A 10,747-nucleotide genomic window follows, 5' to 3' on the forward strand; every position below is an offset into this window, starting at 1 on the left:
TTAATCATGGGCCCCTCCCACAGCAGTGCTGTGGCCAAGTCCTTGGGTACAGCTCCACGGGCAGAAAATATCATCAAAGGAGCCAAGGCAGAAGGAAAAGAACGTGGCAGAGGCCAGGTGAAGCACAAAGATCTACTTATGGGCACATAGGAGGACACCCTGAGGACAGCCAGGAATAACGGGTGGGGATATAGAAGGGAGCCCTTCATCCTTCAACAACAAGCAAGGCACATCCAAAGTCAGCATCCGTTATTACTATTATTAATGTGAACCCATTCTGACCCCTGGGCAGGCTGGAGATACCATGAGTTGCGTTAAGATTCTTAAATACATTTGCTAAGTGAAAAATTCTCACCAGGCTATGTGTATAGACGGGCATGTGGACATTTGGAGTATGAACTGCCTGTCCTAGGATAGGAGCCCTAGGACACAACGCCGAGGTGGAGATACCTGTGACTAAGGCTCGCTGGTGAGTGCCCTTAGGAGCCGTACTTGTAAAGGAGTGAGGGACATGGGACGGGGAGAGGGAGGCTCGAGCTTGGAGGCAGTTGCAACTGCAGCCTCAGTTCCCACCCTGGGGGGTCCTGAAGCAGAGATGGTCCTTCTTTCTAGAAAGCTGAGTCTTTGGACTTCTGCATCAACCAGTCACTGGACGGGGCTACCGCGCAGGAGGACGTGCTTTGAGTAAGGATGCTCTGTTCAGTGAGGGGGGCGCTGGGGGCTCAATGCGAGCCAGGCAACCCTCGGGACATCTGTAGGAACAGCCTCTGGTCCTGAAGTGGGATCTCAGTGGCATATTTCATCAGCCACTACACTCCATTTCACGTAACTTCTTTTTACTGCCGTGCACCCCTAATCCTGAGTTGTTCTGAGAAGTAGAACACAAAGACCCAGCTGAGCCTTCCAGCCTCCCTACCCCAAACTCACTTGAACTAGAAGAGGGAAATAACGGGGTAGAGGAGGAGGTATTAAGCAGAGACCTAACTTGTTGAGACTAGACTCTGGGAAGGAAAGGAGCCGGCACCAGCAACCCTTAGAGACCATCACAGCGTCTGCCTTTGGTGCCATCTGACCTGCCTTTCTTCATTCTTCCCCTCTTCTTCCTCTCTTCCCTGCTCATTCATGACGGAAGTCCTTCTCTTGTACAGATGGGCAAGACCCCAGTCTTCATGGAACTTCCCGTCTAGTCGGAGACACAGGTAAATAATTCCAGTAGGGTAATGAGAGGTTACTGCTCTTGCAGCACAGAAGGGTGCAGGGGAGGGGAATCCAGCACCAACATCAGGCAGGCCTGGAGCTGGGACGAGGTCAGGAAACGCGGGGTGAGCGTGCAGAAGGGGAGAGCTGGAGGGCTACTCACAAGCAGAAAGGACAGAGGCGCAAAGACGTCAGCTCACACCATTTATGAGCCCTCTACCTGAAGATTAGTGGGATGCTGTGGGCTGCCGTCTGATGAAACAACACGATAAACATGTTTTAGCTGTTGTGGTCTCTGTTGTTGTTTATTACATCATTCAGACTTCCATCTAACAGCCTCCCCACCCCAGCCCTGCCTTTCAACTTCAATTTTTTCTTTTTGCTCAATCGAAACTCCCATTCCAGGAGTGTTGCTGCCTGTAACTACGTGGGGAGTTGACGGCCAGGTTACAGCAATCAATACGAAGATGTACCAGTGTTCACAGCAAGCAGCACTGTTCACAATAGCCTGGACATGGAGGCAACCTAAGTGTCCATCGACAGAGGAATGGATAGAGAAGATGTGGTATATATATATACGATGGAATATTACTCAGCCATAAAAAGGCATGAAATAATGCCATTTGCAGGAACATGGATACACCTAGAGATTATCATACTAAGTGAGGTAAGTCAGAAAGAGAAGGACAAATACCATACGATATCTCTTATTTGTGGAATCTAAAAAAAATGATACAAATGAACTTATTTATAAAACAGACTCACAGACGTGGAAAACAAAAACTTACGGTTACTGAAGGGGAAAGGTGAGGGGGAGGAAGAAATTAGGAGGAGGTTGGTATTAACATATACACACTGCTAGATATAAAATAGATAACTAATGCACTTCCCTGGTGGCACAGTGGTTAAGAATCTGCCTGCCAATGCAGGGGACACAGGTTCGAGCCCTGGTCCAGGAAGATCCCACATGTCGCGGAGCAACTAGGCCACTGCGCCACAACGACTGAGCCTGCGCTCTAGAGCCCGCGAGCCACAACTACTGAGCCTGCATGCCACAACTACTGAAGCCCACGCGCCTAGAGCCCGTGCTCCGCAACAAGAGAAGCCACCGCAATGAGAAGCCCGTGCACCACGACAAAGATTAGCCCCTGCTCGCTGCAACTAGAGAAAGCCCACACGCAGCAATGAAAACCCAACGCAGCCAAAAATTAATTAATTAATTATAACAGATCGGTCCACTGTGATGACTGAATAAGAAATAAAGCCGTTTGCCTTGAAGGGAGTGACATCAGTGTGGAATGGGTTTAGTAACAGTGAAGCCCAAATGCAGGGACGGGTGAGTGGAAGGTCTATCCTCCCTTCATTTAATCACCTCCCATCCTTACCACTGTCCTGAGATTAAAATACACAAACATCTGTTTAGTCGAGATGACGTTCACCCAGAAACAAAATCTCTCACCTCTTGGTCCCCTAGATACTGACCTCATAACCAAACCAAAGGAAATGCAGGATGAGAAGACAAAGACAAGGCAGGGTTTGGACCATAATGGCCGTTTCCTCTCACCAGATGGGTCTGTCCTTAATTTCACGGTCCTGCTAATTGGTAGGTCTCTGCTGTTATGGACTTGCTGACATTTGGGGCCGGTCTGGTCCTGATTTAAGAGAAGGAAATAAGTCACAAATCTTTGTGGACAAAGATATTTGCCATGGGCCACGCGTTTCCCAACCAGAGTCTTTTCCTCATTGCCACTGGATCCACAAGGACTCCATCTCGCCAGCCTCGGCCACAGTTATTCCCCCAGAGTGGGCGTCCGGGTCCCGGCCCTCATGGCTTTTAATGTAGCCATCGGCTAGTCATTGAATTTCTCCTCTTCCACCCTCTGCTACCCATCTCCCGAGGCTTAAGAGAAGTTTCCTTGAGAGCGACAACTCTCAATTGTCCAGAGAAAGGCTTTTGTACTTGTCCATTTGCAGTCTAACTGTTCGATTCATAAGTTGATGAACGAAATGGTCTATTATCTCTCCGTCTACATATTCTGTGAACTGGCCTAAGGGTCGTGCATAACTTGTAAGCTGCTTAGGGAGATCATGGCAGCTGCTAAAGAAGTTTAGGGTGGGGAAGGTTTAGCTATTCTCTTACAACCTTCCTGCCAGGGCGTAAGGAAAGAAAATCTCAGACCAGTCTTCCAACCACATGGACATTTACTCAACAAACGTTTCTTGGCAAGCAGACACAAAACAGTTCACGCAATCAGTTCTGCAGACTCAAATGAAGTCCCAACTCTCTGTCTCTTGGGAGCTTTGAACAGTTCCTTTATTAGAAAGGTTTGCTCAAGACAGACACAACAACTCCAGAAGCAGGATTCAATTCTCTCAGTTGGATTCAGGCCACTGGAAATGTTCCAGGGTCACAAGCTGGACACAAGACTACTCACTCTAAGAGTACCGGCTACAGGCTTGCAAGATCTTCATACCCTGGGGTTGGAAGGTACAGGTGTCTCCAAAACACTTTAGCCAACACCCCAAACCTGAATACTTCCTTTTCTCCGATGAAAGCTGATTCTAACAATCATCGTTCTAGTTAACAAGGTACTATTTTCACCAATAAAAGTCATTCTAATATTACTCTGTTTCCCAGCAATGTCTGCTGTTTTCAGCCACCAGCCTGTAGTATTTGCTACAGTGAGAGAGAGTGCAGGACAGAACAATGAAGAAGACCAATCCTCCGGGTCAGAGGAAGAGCGGTCTGCAAAGCACAAGGACTTTGGAAAAGTAACAAAAGAGGAATGCATGGTCTTCAGTGTGTTGGACAAAGCTCCAGGAAGGAGTCGACTTTTGGAGAACTTGCAAGGTGGAAATGAGAAATTGGATGAGGATGAATTTTCAACACTGGTGAAATCAGGGTAGGAGCTGTGACTGGGAAGATCAAAAAAACGAATTAAGAGAATAAGATCAGGGCCTGGGTGTGATGGGGGGAGACAACAAGATGACACAGAGGATGCAGAGAGTGCAGGGGCAAGGATGCTGCAAGTGACACACTGAGAAGACCGGTTGACAATCGAACAGCAGAGAAGCACCCTCTCAGGATGTGCGCAATCACAGCGAGCCTACATCTGATTGGCTCGTGAAGAACCAATCAGAGCAAGCCTGGGGCCTCCAGCGTAGTCATTCTTTTGCCAGAGTAGACCTTAAACTCACGGGGGATGAATGATGCCCTCGAATTAAAACTATGTAAGGACTTGCAGGAAAGGCCCCTAACTCGGATTTCCCCTCACTTCTTTTCAAAACAGAATTCCTTTGACTTGACTGAATCTGATTCACCAGTCATCTGTATGAACAAGCCCACACAGATCTGGGAGTTTTGCTTTATTCTAGGACAGCGTATAAAATGCTGATGAACACAGTCTCCTAGCTACTGTTGAAAAAAAAATAGAAAAGAAAAAATTCTGCTGCAAACAATCCTCCTTGAATTTTGACGCTGCTCCTACAACTTTCCCGCTGGTAGCCAAAGGTAATTGCACTCAGTTGGGGCAAACAAATCTTTGTTTTCTCATTACAGAACAGATGTTTTACAGAAGCCATTACCCCTATGCCACCCGTAAAAAATAATCTAACAAGTTGATCTTTGATTTAGAAAATAGCTGTGTGATTCTGCCAGCAAAAAAAAAAAAAAAAAAAAAAAATCTTATTAGGAAAAAAAATGAGTTGTCATTTATATGGACCAGACGTAGTTCAGAGCAGGTTTCCTTGATTTCCCAGGATTCTGAGAGTCCAGGAAATGGGGACAAGTGCCTGTCACTGCTGGTTCCGTGGAAGTAGGTAAGGGGGGTGGAGGTTAGGGGGAGGGAGTACAACACAATTTACTTTGGCAGAAGAGGTGTTTCTTCTGTTGGCTCTCAGGACCGAGGTCAATCTCAAGTGATATCTGCTCTGTAAAGGTAACTTTCAACAGGTCATTGCGACCCATCATGCACGTAATATTCAACTTTACGGAGCAACTACAGTCTCAGGCAGGTACCACTGCCCTGCTCAAGAACTTCCAGTGGTCCCCCTGTTGCCTACTAAACTAGGCATGAGCGCTTCTCCTGGAAGCTGGAGACCCGCCGTGGATACTCCTAACATCCTTCTCCAGCCCCAGTTTCCTCTCCTCTGTGCTCCCACCAAGCTAGACCACTCACCTTTTCACCAATCCCCCTCAGCTTTCCCACCCATCCCAGCTGGACCTTCCCAGCTGGAGGTGGGTCCCATTGTATGCAAGGAATGTGTTTCTTCGATTCACACATCTTAGGACAAATTAACCTGCAGCAACATATATAAAGTTTGGAGTGTATATTCTCTGACCAGCCAAAGCTACAAGCAAATTTGTTCTTACAGATGTGTAGCCGTCAGTTTTTCCAATTTCCAAATCTATAAACTATTTTAGGACTTTTGTTAGCCACAGGTATATTTTATAAAGCGTCCATTTGAAACTGTATACTTCTAATATTACCCTTTTCTTTTAAACATTTGTGAAAATGACCGTGTATGTTGTCCAGTAGCCTCCTTTCTTTGCTTGTTTCCTTATCCACAAATACAGAGCCACCTTTTCATTGTTAACAGTTAGCATTTCAGTGAATGCAGACACCACAATTTATTTAACTTTTTTTGGGGGGGGCAGTCTTGCCAAATCATTTCTTTGGGTGTAGCCTGGAAATGTAACTATGTAATCTGGAAGGGAATTGTGGGCCAAATTTTATTACCAGATTTCCATCCATCCATTCTTTCAACAAATGTTTACTGAGCACAGACTACGGATGAAACCTTGTTTAAGTACTGGAGATACGGTGGTGAGGACGGCGGGCACCGACTTTGCCTTCTGGGAGCAACCATTTCAGTAGGAAAAGACATAAATGTATAGACAAGTAAATATATAAATAAGCAAGGTAATTTTAGATGGAATCCAGTGCTTCGGAGGAAATAAATGGGGTTTTGTGATAAAGAGCAACTGGTAGGTGGGGGAAGAGGGATGTGTCCTTCAGGGTCAATCAGAGAAGAGGACCAGTACAGATACATATCACGAGATCTATTGCAAGAAACTGGCTTACACAGTGGTGGGCCCTGGCTACGCAAGTCCAAAACCCATAGGGCAGCCTGTTGGGAAGAGCAGGCTGACACTTTGGACATGGACTTAAATGGCTAAGCACAGGTGAGATTTCTTTTTCTTTTCTTTTCTTTTTTAAATTAATTAATTTATTTTTGGCTGCGTTCTGTGCGAGGGCTTTCTCCAGTTGCCAGGAGCGGGGGCCACTCTTCATTGTGGTGCGCGGGCCTCTCACTATTGCGTCCTCTCCCGTTGTGGAGCACAGGCTCCAGACGTGCACGCTCAGTAGTTGTGGCTCACGGGCCCAGCCGCTCCGCGGCATGTGGGATCCTCCCAGACCAGGGCTCGAACCCATGTCCCCTGCATTGGCAGGCAGATTCCCAACCACTGCACCACCAGGGAAGCCCTCTTTTTCTTTATGGAAGCCTCAGCTCTGCTTTTGAGGCCTTTCAAATGGTTGAATCAGGTTCCCCCAGATTATCTAGGAAAATCTCCCTGTGTTCACATCAACCGACTATGGACTTCAATCACATCCACAAAATGCTTTCACAGCAGTGCCCAGATTTGTGTTTGGCTCTAGAACTAAAGACTGTAGCCTAGCTAAATTGACACATCAAAAAGACCATCGCAGTGTCCTGGATGGGATGCTCCCAGAGAGTGACATTGGGACAAAAACTTGTGGAAAGAGAGAAGCCGAGCTGGAGAAACAATTACCCAGGTCCTAACACTGGAAAGATCACAGTGGGTTTAAAGTACTGCCAGGAGGCCAATGTGCCTGGCCTGTTATAAGCCAGGAGGAAGAAAGAGCAAAATTAAACGGAGGATACCCAATTACGTGGGCCTTTTAGGTCACAGAAAAATGTGTGCATTTTATTCTAACTCAAATAGGAAGTCATAAAAAGTTTTAACCAGCAAAGTGATCCAAATTCACACCGTTTTAAAGAGATTACAAGGGAATATCCTGACGGTCCAGTGGTTAGGACTCTGAGCTTTCACTGTCGAAGGCCTGGGTTCGATCCCTGGTCGGGGAACTAAGATCCCACAAGCCACGAGGCACGGACCAAAAGAAAAAAAAAAAAAGAAAGAAAGAAATGTGAAGCCGTTTAAAAAAATAAACTAAAAACTACAAAATAAATAAAAATAAAAAGATAACCAGTCACTGTGCAGGGAGATCGGTTAGAAGGGGATGCAGGTGAGAGTGGATCGTGGTACCACTGGGCTGCTGCAGGTGAGACGCAGGAAAGCACAGAGGTTTGGGAAATTTTTTGGAGGAACCCCAAGACAGACACTGCTACTTAACTCTCAGGATCCATACTCCCCTTTTCACTTACGAGTCTCACCTTTGTTCGAGGCAGGACTATTGTAAGCTTATTGTCCTCAGCTATGTCTACTGCTGGAGTTGTCCGGGGACCTGTGTGAAGGATTCTAGGAGAGATTTTCTTAAGGACAGACTCAACTGGCTTGATTTTTGCCCTTCCACCTTCTTCCTGCCTAAATAAGAATGCAATTTTAGGTATAGAGGCTATCTTGCAACGATGAATACAAAAGCCACACTCTTAGGGGTGTGCATCTGTGCGTATATCTGTATGGAGACAAGGGTGCTTATTTGCATATACATTAAGAAATAGAACCCTTGGGGCTTCCCCGGTGGCGCAGTGGTTGAGAGTCCGCCTGCCGATGCAGGGGACACGGGTTCGTGCCCCGGTCCGGAAAGATGCCACGTGCTGCGGAGCGGCTGGGCCCGTGAGCCATGGCCGCTGAGCCTGCGCGTCCGGAGCCTGTGCTACGCAACGGGAGAGGCCACAACAGTGAGAGGCCCGCGTACCGCAAAAAAAAAAAAAAAAGAAAAAAGAAATGGAACCCTTTATAAATGAACTAACTTGTTGAGTCTGGACTTGAGTTGTCGGAGGTAAAAGTTCTAAGAAGTCTCTTCTCTTGTCTTGACAAACAGAGCACCCATTTGTCTTTTCCTAGCAAGACCCAATTAGGCCTTGATGTAGAGATGGCAGGTTGAAATACTATGATTCCACCCATCATATTCACAACTGATGCACTTGCATCTCTAAGGAACCAGATCAGAATAAACAAACTCCTGGCATTTTCTTAAATTTTGGTCTCTGTCATTTATCTCTTAATAATTTCCAGAAAAGGCGGTGGAAAAAGAAGCAATGGTTCAGCCGGGGTCAGCTTCCAAGCAACTGACTGATGTTAGCACTGGAATCTTTCTTCAGTGACATCTTCAGAAGAGAGAGGAGTGTGGAGGCATAATGCGTAATCCCCACGTATGCTGAAAGGACGCAAGACACTCAACAGAGATGCTTACAATCTAGTGCTTTTGGATTTCTTTCTTTTTTTGGCTTTGCTGGTTACTTTTGTTAGGCAGATACCTCCATCTTGTTTCACTAAAGTAAATGTCAAAGTGGCCTTTGGAATAATAGGACCCAAGAGTTTATTTGTAGCATCTCTTGTGAGGAAACTAGAAGAGCGACCCTAGAGAATCATTTGCTGCACCAGATGTTTTGTTCTCACAGCTCTGGTTGCCCAATTATCATCTTATTTACAAACGAGAGATTAGCCTGCAGAAAGAGCAAAGGCCTAGCTTTGTAACGGTGCAGATTCTAGGGCTAAACCTCAAACCAATAAACTTCAGGGGTTGAGACCTGGGAATCTGTATGTGGTCCTGATAACCTATGACTCTTCCCCACTCCTAAGATTCCAGCATATGGTGATTTCTCCTGGAAGCAAACAAGAACAAGGTTGAAAGAAAAAGCCAGAGGCAAAGTCTGTTGCAAGTGGCTAAATTCAGAGCTGGGGAATATGCAGGAGAAAAAGCTACCAGGCTCGCCACCATTTATTGGGGAAATTAAGCCTGTTCACAAGGTCAAATGTTTCAGGAGTAACACAAAGTACTACACCAACAAAAGAAAGAAAACCAGCCATACATGCTAAAGGTACGAGCGGTAAAAGAAAAATCAGAGGTGGAAGGGGACTGTTTCTTGCAAGAAAATTAGTTTGTTTTGATATTGGGGAAACGGCACATCTGCATAAGCAATACTGATTTGGTGACAGTTCTATATTAGAATTAATTATTTTCAGCCCAGAAACAAAAGCATGACTGTGTGGGCCTATAGTACAGGATGTAGCATTTTCCAAGTGGAGGGGAAAAGAAACACTATTTAACAATTGTGTTGAGATATTCCATTTTGCAAAAGGAGTTAGATCCCTCCCTCATACACAAAAATGAATTCCAGATGGATTAAATACCCAGAGATAAACCACAAGCTACAAAAACATTAGAAAAAATAGACAAATTTTTTATAATTTTAAGCCTAAGAAAGACTTCCTAAGCAAGACATAAAACTGAGGTCTAATTGAAAAGATTTGACAACACAAAAAATGGAAAATCTGCACTACAAAAGATACCATAAATAGAGTTAAAATCAAACAAACCAATAACGGCCTGAAAGAAAATATGCTCAGCAAATAAAATATAAAGAAATAATAACCAGGGCTTCCCTGGTGGCGCAGTGGTTGAGAGTCCGCCTGCCGATGCAGGGGACACGGGTTCGTGCCCCAGTCCGGGAAGATCCCACATGCCGCGGAGCAGCTGGGCCCGTGAGCCATGGCCGCTGAGCCTGCGCATCCGGAGCCTGTGCTCCGCAATGGGAGAGGCCACAACAGTGAGAGGCCCGCGTACCGCAAAAAAAAAATAATAATATCCAGAATGTAGAGTTATTGCAAATCAACGAGAAATGGGGAAACAGCACAACAGAAGACCAACAAACAAATGAGACCAGGTGAACGGTAAAAACAGACAACAGGAAAGGAACCCAAATCATGAGCAAACATGAAAAAAATGCTGAACCTCATTGAAACTCTAGGGGGATAAAAATTATTACAGGAAATACTTTCATGATATTGATAACATCCACTGTTAGCAAAAAGGCAAGATCAAAGACACTGTCGTACACTCTTGGTACGACTGTAAACGCACAAATATTAATTCGTTAATGCCCATGTCCCTGGAATCTGAAATTCCATTTCTAAGAGTGTATCCTCAGAAAATACCAGTGCCAGTACTACAAAGGTGCATGTAGAAAACAAAAAAGTTCACTTCAAAACAAAAAGATGTGGCATACAGACATACACACACACAATGGAATACTACTCAGTCATCAAAAAGGACAAAACTTTGCTGTTTGCAGCAATATGGATGGACTTGGAGGGCATTATGCTAAGTGAAATAAGTCAGATAGAGAAAGACAAATACTGTAATGATATCACTTATATGTGGAGTCTAATAAACACAACAAGCTAGTGAATATAACAAAAAAGAAGCAGACCCACAGATACAGAGAACAAACTGGTGGGTACCAGTGGCGGTGATGGGGGCTGGGGGGAGCCGCAGTACAGGGGTGGGGGAGTGAGAGATACAGACCACTGGGCGTAAGACAGGCTCAAGGATGTAGT

Source organism: Stenella coeruleoalba (genome assembly GCF_951394435.1).
Source record: "Stenella coeruleoalba genome assembly, chromosome: 19".
In the NCBI taxonomy this organism is placed as follows: Eukaryota; Metazoa; Chordata; class Mammalia; order Artiodactyla; family Delphinidae; genus Stenella; species Stenella coeruleoalba.